The sequence below is a fragment of the Salvelinus sp. IW2-2015 genome, linkage group LG15 (assembly GCF_002910315.2).
Source record: "Salvelinus sp. IW2-2015 linkage group LG15, ASM291031v2, whole genome shotgun sequence".
In the NCBI taxonomy this organism is placed as follows: Eukaryota; Metazoa; Chordata; class Actinopteri; order Salmoniformes; family Salmonidae; genus Salvelinus; species Salvelinus sp. IW2-2015.
In genome coordinates, this window is record NC_036855.1 from 30755275 (window position 1) to 30766948 (window position 11674).

The following is an 11674-nucleotide window of genomic DNA, read 5'->3' on the forward strand; positions in this document are numbered from 1 at the left end:
ACACTGTGTCCAAAGAAGGGCCAGAAGTATACAGAATGGTGTCATCTGTGTAGAGGAAATCAGTCAATTGAAATAAATTCATTAGGCCGTAATCTATGGATTTCACATGACTGGGAATACAGGTGTTGGTCACAGAAACTTTAAAAAAAGTTAGGGACTTGGATCAGAAAACCAGTCAGTATCTGGTGTGACCACCATTTGCCTCATGCAGCACGACACATCTCTTTCGCATAGCGTTGATCAGGCTGTTAATTGTGGCCTGTGGAATATTGTCCCACTCCTCTGAAATGGCTGTCTGAAGTTGCTGGATATTGGTGGGAAGTGGAACACACTGTCGTACATATCTATCCAGAGCATCCCAAACATGCTCAATGGGTGACATGTCTGGTGACTATGCAGGCCGTAGAAGAACTGGGACCTTTTCAGCTTCCAGGAACTGTGTACAGATCCTTGCAACATGGGCAGTGTATTATCATGCTGAAACATGAGGTGATGGTGGCAGATGAATGGCACAATAATGGGCCTCATGATCACGTCACAGTGTCTCTGTGCATTCAAATTGCCAATGACAAAATGCAATTGCGTTGTCCATAGGTTATGCTGGCCCATACCACAACTCCACCGCCACCATGGGGCACTCTGTTCACAACGTTGACATCAGCAAACAGCTTGTCCACACGACGCCATACACGCTGTCTGCCATCTGCACGGTACAGTTTTTGGGCTCCAAAGTGGTGCAGCGGTCTAAGGCACTGCATTTCAGCGCTAGAGGCGTGACTACAGACACCCTGGTTCGAATCCAGGCTGTATCACAACCGGCTGTGATTGGGAGTCCCATAGGGTGGCGCACAATTGGCCCAGCATTGTCCGGGTTTGGCCGTCATTGTAAATAAGAATTTATTCTTAACTGACTTGCCTAGTTAAATAAAATTATTAAACAGTTGAAACCAGGATTCATCTGTGAAGAGCACACTTCTCCAGCGTGCCAGTGGCCATCGAAGGTGAGCATTTGCCCACTAAGGTCAGTATCGACACCGAGCACGCAGATGAGCTTCCCTGACATGGTTTCTGACAGTTTGTGCAGAAATTATTAGTTGTGAAACCCACAGTTTCATCAGCTGTACGGGTGGCTGGTCTCAGGTGAAGTAGCCGGATGTGGAGGTCCTGGGCTGGCGTGGTTACACGTGGTCTGCGGTTGTGAGGCTGGCTGGACGTACTGCCAAATTCTTAACAAAGACGTTGGATGCGGCATATGATTGAGAAATTAACATTAATTTCTCTGATAATTCTGGATCCTATTTTGACAGGTTGCACATCAAAATATCAATCATTCATTTCCTGGATATGTTAGATAATATGTTATTTTTTCATAGGCTACCATCTCAGTTGTCTTACTTGGCACTGGAAAAAAAAAAAATCGAACCCTACCGCTAATGTAAAGTAACTGTCCATTAAAACATTTGTTTTATTGTTGAATTTGTTGTTATCGAGGAAAAGTGTTTCATCATTTTTCGCAATATTAGTTTTTGTCAGATTGATCCTTAACATAAAAACGGGTCAATTTATCGCGATATGGATTTTTAACCAAATGGCCCAGCTTTAGTATGTACTGCTGTCTTTTTATGCAACTGGGCACACATCCATCAAAATAGTCTTAACATCAATAAGTTCTGTGTGAGTTACAGAATTGGCATTTACTGTATGTCAGAAAATTGTAGAAATTCAAATACAAATCAAATCACGTCTTATTTGTCACATGTGCCAAATACAGCAGGTGTAGACCTTACAGTGAAATGCTTACTTATAAGCCCTTAACCAACAATGCAGTTTTAAGAAAATACCTAAAAACAGTTAGAGATAAGAATAACAAATAAAATCAGCAAAAAAAGAAATGTCGTCTCACTGTCAACTGCATTTATTTTCAGCAAACTGTGTAAATATTTGTATGAACATAACAAGATTCAACAACTGAGACATAAACTGAACAAGTTCCACAGACATGTGACTAACAGAAATGGAATAATGTGTCCCTGAACAAAGGGGGGGTCAAAATCAAAAGTAACAGTCAGTGTCTGGTGTGGCCACCAGCTGCATTAAGTACTGCAGTGCATCTCCTCCTCATGGACTGCACCAGATTTGCCTGTTCTTGCTGTGAGATGTTACCCCACTCTTCCACCAAGGCACCTGCAAGTTCCCGGACATTTCTGGGGGGAATGGTCCTAGCCCTCACCCTCCGATCCAACAGGTCCCAGACGTGCTCAATGGGATTGAGATCCGGGCTCTTCGCTGGCCATGGCAGAACACTGACATTCCTGTCTTGCAGGAAATCACGCACAGAACGAGCAGTATGGCTGGTGGCATTGTCATGCTGGAGGGTCATGTCAGGATGAGCCTGCAGGAAGGGTACCACATGAGGGAGGAGGATGTCTTCCCTGTAACGCACAGCGTTGAGATTGCCTGCAATGACAACAAGCTCAGTCCGATGATGCTGTGAAACACTGCCCCAGACCATGACGGACCCTCCACCTCCAAATCGATCCCGCTCCAGAGTACAGGCCTCGGTGTAACGCTCATTCCTTCGATGATAAACGCGAATCCGACCATCACCCCTGGCGAGACAAAACCGTGACTCGTCAGTGAAGAGCACTTTTTGCCAGTCCTGTCTGGTCCAGCGACAGTGGGTTTGTGCCCATAGGCAACGTTGTTGCCGGTGATGTCTGGGGAGGATCTGACTTACAACAGGCCTACAAGCTCTCTGTCCAGCCTCTCTCAGTCTATTGCGGACAGTCTGAGCACTGATGGAGGGATTGTGCGTTCCTGGTGTAACTCGGGCAGTTATTGTTGCCATCCTGTACCTGTCCCGCAGGTGTGATGTTCGGATGTACCAATCCTGTGCAGGTGTTGTTACGCGTGGTCTGCAACTGCGAGGATGATCAGCTGTCCGTCCTGTCCCCCTGTAGCTCTGTCTTAGGCGTCTCACAGTACGGACATTTCAATTTATTGCCCTGGCCACATCTGCAGTCCTCATGCCTCCTTGCAGCATGCCTAAGGCACGTTCACACAGATGAGCAGGGACCCTGGGCACCTTTCTTTTGGTGTTTTTCAGAGTCAGTAGAAAGGCCTCTTTTAGTGTCCTTAGTTTTCATAACTGTGACCTTAATTTCCTGCCGTCTGTAAGCTTAACGACCATTCCACAGGTGCATGTTAATGAATTGTTTATGGTTTATTGAACAAACATGGGAAACAGTGTTGAAACCCTTTACAATGAAGATCTGTGAAGTTATTTGGATTTTGACTAATTATCTTCAAAAGACAGGGTCCTGATAAAGGGACGTTTCTTTTTTTGCTGAGTTTAACTAAAGGGCAGCAGTAAATAACAATAGCTCGGCTTTATACAGGGGGTACCGGTACAGAGTCAATGTGCGGGGGCACCGGTGTCGAGGTAATTGAGGTAATATGTACATGTAGGTAGAGTTATTATTAGAACTCTTAGAACTAGATTGCAACTCTGCCCCCTTTGGCAGTTCTATCTTGTCGGAAAATGTTATAGTTAGGGATGGAAATTTCAGGATTTTTGGTGGCCTTCCTAAGCCAGGATTCAATCACGTCTAGGACATCCGGGTTTGCAGAGTGTGCTAAAGCAGTGAATAAAACAAACTTATGGAGGAGGCTTCTAATGTTGACATGCATGAAACCAAGGCTTTTGCGGTTACAAAAGTCAACAAATTAGAGTGCCTGGGGAATGGGAGTGGAGCTTGGCACTGCAGGGCCTGGATTAACCTCTACATCACCAGAGGAGCAGAGGAGGAGTAGGATAAGGGTACGGCTAAAGGCTATATGAACTGGTTGTCTAGTACGTTTGGAACAGAGAGTAAAAGTAGCAGGTTTCTGGGCGCGGTAGAATAGATTCAATGCATAATGTACGGACAAAGGTATGGTAGGATGTGAATACAGTGGAGGTAAACCTAGGCATTGAGTGACGATGAGAGAGGTATTGTCTCTAGAGACATCAATTAAACCAGGAGAGGTCCCCGCATGTGTGGGAGGTGGGACAAGAGGGTTAGCTGAGGCATATTGAGCAGGGCTGGAGGCTCTACAGTGAAATAAGACAATAATCACTAACCAAAACAGCAATCGACAAGGCATATTGACATTAAGGAGAGGCATGCGTAGCCGAGTGATCATAGGGTCCAGTGAGTAGCTGGGCGGGCTGGAGACACGGCGATTCAGACAGCTAGCGGGCCGGGGCTAGCAGACTAGCAGAAGGGCCTTAGAGGGATGTCGCGAAGGCAGAAGTATGGTGTAGCCCCCTCGTGCGGTTACGTCGGCAAACCAGTTGTGATGGATCAGCAGGGGTCCGTGTAGTAAAAGGGTCCAGACCAGTTGGCAAAATAGATATAGTAGCCCAAGAAATTGGGTGATGGACCTCTTCAGCTAACAGTCCGGTATGCTCTAGACAGCTAGCGGGCCACGGCTAGCAGGCTAGCAGATGGGCATTCAGGGGACGTCGCGAAGGAGGAGCCTGTTGGAGAAAAAAAACTCGGGCGGATTATGACGGTTGTCCAGTCGTGATGGATCGGCGGGGCTCCGTATCGGCAATAAAAGGGGTCCAGGCCAATTGGCAAAATAGGTATTGTAGCCCAAGGAATGGCTGATGGACCTCTTCAGCTAGCCGGGAGATGGGCCTAGCATAGGCTGGCTCCAGGCTAATTGGTGCTTGCTTCTGGACAGAGACGTTAGCCAGGAGAAGCCAATCGGATAGCAGCTAGCTGATCCAGGTGAAGAGGTTCAGAGCTTGCGGTAGGAATCCGGAGATATGGAGAAAAAGAAGTCCGATAAGATATGGGTTGAATCGCGCTGTGCAGACTGGCAGGAGTTGCCCGGGCTAAAGGTTAGCTGATGACCGCTAGCAGTGGTTAGCTGACTACTAGCTAGTAGCTAGTTAGCTGGCTAGCTACTGTTAGGGGTTCCGGTTCTAAAGTAAAGAAAATAGCAGATTCATACCACTTTGGGTGAGACGGGTTGCAGGAGAGTATGTTGAAGTTGGGGTTAAGAAAAATATAAAAAATATATGTGAAGAAAAAAGATATTAAAAGATATATATATAAAGATATATACACAGGACACGACAAGACGAAGACAAAGACAAAGACGCCTGACTGCTACGCCATCTTGGAAGAATGACTCAGGGATGTGAATACTTATGTAAATAAGATATTTCAGTATTTCATTTTCAATAAATTCACTTTGTCATGTATACTGTACGTAATTAAATAGTACGCATAATGAACCTGTCACCACTACAGCAGTGACACTGGGATGATAATAAATTGTTGCCACGTCAACAACTGCATCCATCCCAATTATACAAACATCCAAAGCATTGGATAATGAATAAACAAACCAAAACACTTCCATGTATGATGACGTGATTATCAGTCTCCTTACTCCATTCAAAACTACAGATCGTCCTTGATAAACATCTGAAACATCTGATAATTAATAAATCAACCAGAAAACATCTATTTATGGTGATTATCAGTCTCCCTACGTTATTCATAAGAGTGTCTTGCCCACCTGCTCTCCATGATAGTCTAATTAATAAAAACATTACTGGATTTAATTGGCGTCTCCTCTCCATCTGCTCCATGGTTTCTGAGAGGGATAGAGTAACCAGCATTCAGTAAGCCTCGTCTGAGCTATAACAGCCTATAGGATAGAAGCCTATCTTCTGTTTCTAGCGTGAGGCAGCTTGATTTACAAAATGTTCATTGCTGAGGAATGTGATTGTTTTTCTTGATTATATTGTATTTCATATTAAATTGTATACTGAATGCCAAGAAGAGATGCATCAGGTTCCATATTTTGTCTTTTGTATGACTCAACCGGTGATCAAACCCCCAACCTGGACAAGGCTTTCGACTCTGTCAATCACCACCTTCATATTGGCAGACTCAATAGCTTTGGCTTCTCAAATGACTGCCTCGCCTGGTTCATCAACTACTTCTCAGATAGAGTTCAGTGTGTCAAATCGGAGGGCCTGTTGTCCGGACCTCTGGCAGTCTCTATGGGGTCGTTTCTCTGTATATATCAATGATGTCGCTCTTGCTGCTGGTGATTCTCTGATCCACCTCTATGCAGACGACACCATTTGGTATACATCTGGCCCTTTTTTGGACACTGTGCTAACAAATCAACAAAAAACGAGCTTCAACGCCATACAACACTCCTTCCGTAGCCTCCAACTGCTTTTAAATGCTAGTAAAAGTTAGTGCATGCTCTTCAACGGATTGCTGCCCGCACCCTCCCGCCTGACTAGCATCACTACTCTGGACGGTTCTGACCTAGAATATGTGGACAACTACAAATACCTAGGTGTCTGGTTAGACTGTAAACTCTTCTTTCAGACTCACATTAAGCATCTCCAATCCAAAATTTAAAATTGACTTCGGTGATGTCATTTACAAAATAGCCTCCAACACTTTACTCAGCAAACTGGATGTAGTCTATCACAGTGCCATCCGTTTTATCACCAAAGCCCCATATACTACCCACAACTGCGACCTCTATGCTCTCGTTGGCTGGCACTCACTACATATCCATCGCCAAACCCACTGGCTCCAGGTCATCTATAAGTCTTTGCTAGGTAAAGCCCCGCCTTATCTCAGCTCACTGGTCACCATAGCAACACCCACCCGTAGCACACGCTCCATCAGGTATATTGCACTGGTCATCCCCAAAGCCAACACTTACTTTGGCTGCCTTTCCTTCCAGTTCTCTGCTGCCAATGACTGGAACGAATTGCAAAAATCTCTGAAGCTGGAGGCTTTAATCTCCCTCTCTAACTTTAAGCATAAGCTGTCAGAGCAGCTTACCGATCACTGTACCTGTACACAGCCAATCTGTAAATAGCACACCCAACTACCTCATCCCCATATTATTACTTAACCTCTTGCTCTTTTGCACCCCAGTATCTTTACTTGCACATCATCATCTGCACATCTATCACTCCAGTATTAATGCTGTTGTAATTATATTCACCTCTATGGCCTATTTATTGCCTACTTCCCTACTCTTCTACATTTGCACACACTGTACATAGATTATTTCTATTTTTCTTTTCTTTTGCATTATTGACTGTACGTTTGTTTATGTGTAACTCTGTGTTGTTGTTTTTGTAGCACTGCTATGCTTTATCTTGGCCAGGTCGCAGTTGTACATGAGAACTTGTTCTCAACTGGCCTACCTGGTTAAATAAAGAAATTATTATGTTTTTAAATACAAAAACCTTCCAATATCAACAAAACAAAGGAGATGATCGTGGACTTCAGGAAACAGCAGAGGGCACACATCCCTGACAAACTGAAATGGTCCACCCACACAGACAGTGTGGCTTGGCACCTAAATCCCTCACTAACTTTTACAGATGCACAATTGTGAGCATCCTGTCGGGCTAAATCACCGTCTGGTACGGCAACTGCACCGCCCGCAACCGCAGGACTCTCCAGATGGTGGTGCGGTCTGCACAACGCATCACCGGGGTCAAACTACCTGCCCTCCAGGACACCTACAGCACCCAATGTCACAGGAAGGACAAAAAGATCATCAAGGACAACAACCACCCGAGCCACTGCCTGTTCACCCCGCTATCATCCAGAAGGCGAGGTCAGTACAGGTGCATCAAAGCTGGGACCGAGAGACTGAAAAACTGCTTCTATCTCAAGGCCATCAGACTGTTAAATAGCCATCACTAGCACATTAGAGGCTGCTGCCTATATACATAGACTTGAAATCACTGGCCACTTAAATAAATGGAACATTAGTCACTTTAATAAGGTTTGCATATTTTGCATTACTCATCTCATATGTATATACTGTATTCTATTCTATTCTACTGTATCTTAGTTTATTCCGCTCTGAAATTGCTCATCCATATATTGATATATTCTTAATTCCATTCCTTTACTTAGATTTGTGTGTATTGGGTATATGTTGTGAAATTGTTAAATATTACTTGTTAGATATTACTGCACTATCGGAGCTAGAAACACAAGCATTTCGCTACATCCTCAATAATATCTGCTAAACACGTGTATGTGACCAATAAAATTTGATTTATCAGGGCGGACACTCTAACCACAAGGTCACTGAGTTCATGTTGAGTAGGGTACATGCCACAGTCTAATGATTAACTACAACATTCCTTTAATTGGCTGCCAGCTGTCTGTCTGTCAGAGTGAGGGATAGACCACCCAACAGGCATGCTCACACCCAGGGGCATCGTTAGGCCTATTTTAGGGGGGCTTTATTCCCTCCTTAAATATTAATTTGCCCCCTAAATAAATCAATATTTCAGTCAATATCTTTTCTCTGTGATTTTTATTTTTATGTCAACCGTTCCATCGCATCTTAAACTTCTTACCGGGTGGGCACTGGAGGGGGCTCCTGCTGCAGAGGTCTACTTGTAGCTAACATTTTGGTTAACGTTAGCTGCTGCTGTGGCTTGAGACTGCTAGCTAACAGTAAACTGACAGGAAAAGACTCTGACAGGACGGATTCATGCAGATAGGCTACGATGTGAATTTGCGGTAAGTTAGAACAGAGAGAGAGAGAGAGTATTCACTACTATAGACTTTGGTCATAATCAAAGCTTTGTTAACCAATACGTTTTTATGTGAGGCTGCCTGTAAGTTACAGCGTAACAGACGTTGCGAGCTAGCTAACGGTAACGGTGTCTTTTAAATTCGAAATAAGTTATGTGGCAATGATATCTAGTTAACGTTGTATTTAATGTCGTTTTGCTATCTGTGCCAGGCTATAAATGAGACAGATGACGTAACATCATGCACATATCTTCTCATACTCAATTGCTTTCATTCAGTAGACCATTGCAAAACAATTATAAGTAGGTCATGTGTAAAAAAGGTGACATAGTGTTGATTACAATGTCATTGTATTATCCTCAATTTCTCAACGGTAGGCTAGCTAAACGACTAACCTTAGATGGATATACTCTTGGATATATTCTTCAAGAGAGGCAACGCCAGCAGCTCTGCCGAAGGCCAATCCGGTGAGAAATGAAGATTGCAAACAAACAAATTAAAACTTAAACTGATTAATCACCTATTAAGCCTTGAGTTATTGTAAATATGAGTTTATTAACAATACATGTCAAAACCCAACAGACAAGAATGAGGGAAAGAAGCTGGAGGCTGACAGGGCTGAGGGAGCATGTCTGATGAAGGTTAGTGATTTTTTTTTAAAGGGAGTAGATGTTTAAGCTTTCAGTTAAATTTGTACAGCACATGACAGCATGTCTTACTTTTGTTAGGCATAAATACATTATGGGTCATGCAGAAAGAGAGGCTTCTACGCAAGGCAGAGATCAACATACGAGCTGTATAAGTGAGAGAGAGCAAGCATGCCCAGAGAAAGAGGAACAGCGAACAGATCCAGACAGGGAGGGACAACAAACAGATCCAGAGAGGGAGGGACAACAAACAGATCCAGAGAGAGAGGGACAACAAACAGATCCAGAGAGTCCGAGAGAGAGGGCAACAACGATCAGAGAGGAGGGCAACAACAGATCCGACAGTCGAGAGGGACACAAACAGATCCAGAGAGGGAGGGACAAAACAGATCCAGAGAGAGAGGGACAACCAAACAGATCCAGAGGAGAGGAGGGAACAACCACAGATCAAAGATCGAGGGAGGGGACAACAACAGATCCGAGAGAGAGGGACAACAAAACGATCCAGAGAGGGAGGGAACAAAACAGATTCCAGAGAGGAGGGGACAACAAACAGATCCAGGAGGGGGGACAAACAGATCGAGAGAGAGGGACAAAAACAGATCAGAAGAGGGAGGGAGAACAACACAGATCCAGAGAGGGAGGGACAAAAACAGATCCAGAGAGAGAGGGAAACAACAGATCCAGAGAGGGGAGGGACAAAAACAGATCAGAGCGGGGGGACAACAAGATCCAGAGAGAGGGGACACAAACAGATCCAGCGAGAGAGGGACAACCAGATCCGAGAGGGAGGGACATAACAGATCCAGAGAGAGAGGGACAACAAACAGATCCAGAGAGAGGGAGGGACAAAACAGATCCAGAGAGGGGAGGGCAAAAACAGATCCAGAGAGAGAGGGACAACAAACAGATCCAGCGAGAGAGGGACAACAAACAGATCCAGAGAGGGAGGGACAATAACAGATCCAGAGAGAGAGGGACAACAAACAGATCCAGCAGAGAGGGACAACCCAGATCCGAGAGGGAGGGACAATAAACAGATCAGAGAGGAGGGAAAAACAGATCCGAAGGGAAGGGAACAAACAGATCCAGAGAGGAAGGGGACAACAAACAGATCCGAGAGAGAGGGACAAACAAACAGATCCAGAGAGGGAGGGAACAAAAAAGATCCAGAGAGAGGACAAACATAGATCCAGAGAGGAGGGACAAATAACAGATCCAGAGAGGAAGGGACAACAAACAGATCCAGAGAGAGGAACAAATCCGAGAGGAAGGGACAAACAAACAGATCCAGAGAGAGAGGAAACAAACAGATCCAGACGAGGAGGGACAAAAACAGATCCAGAGAGGGGGGATCACAAACAGATCCAGAGAGGAGGGACAACAACAGATCCAGAGAGGAAGGGACAAACGACAGACGGAAGGGACAACAAACAGATCCAGAGAGGGAGGGACAACAAACACGATCCAGACGAGAGAGGGACAAACAGATCCAGACAGGGAGGGAAACAACAGATCCAGACAGGAGGGACAACAAACAGATCCAGAGAGGGAGGGACAACAAACAGATCCAGAGAGGGAACAACAAACAGATCCAGAGGAGGGGACAACAAACAGATCCAGAGAGAGAGGAGCAACAACCGATCGCAGACGGAGGGACACAACAGATCTCAGAGAGGAGGGAACAACAAACAGATCCAGAGAGAGGACACAACAGATCGCAGTAGGGGAGGGAGAACAAACGATCCAGAGAGGGAGGGACAACAAACAGATCCAGAGGGGAGGGACAACAGCAGATCAGACAGGGAGGGAGACAACGATCCAGAGGGAGGGACACACAGATCCAGAGAGGGAGGGACAACAAACAGATCCAGAGAGGGAGGGAAACAAACAGATCCAGAGAGAGGAGGGAGACAAACAGATCCAGAGAGGGAGGGACAACAACAGATCCAGAGAGGGAGGGACAACAAACAGATCCAGACAGGGAGGGAGAACAACAGATCCAGGAGGGAGGGACACAAACGATCCAGCAGAGGGAGGGACAACAAACAGATCCAGGGAGGGAGGGAGAAAAACAGATCCAGAGAGGGAGGGAAACAAACAGATCAGACAGGGAGGGGAACAACAGATCAAGAGGGAGGGAAAAAAACGATCCAGAGAGGGAGGGCAACAAACAGATCCAGAGAGGGAGGAGAACAAACAGATCAGAGAGGGAGGGAGAACAAACAGATCCAGAGAGAGGGACAACAAACAGAATCCAGAGAGAGAGGGCAACACAGATCCAGAGAGGGAGGGAAACAACAGATCCAGAGAGAGAGGGCCAACAACAGATCCAGAGAGGGAAGGGGGACAACACGATCCAGACAGTGGAGGGACAAACACGATCCAGAGACAGGAAAAAAGATGGGAGCACAACAGATGGCC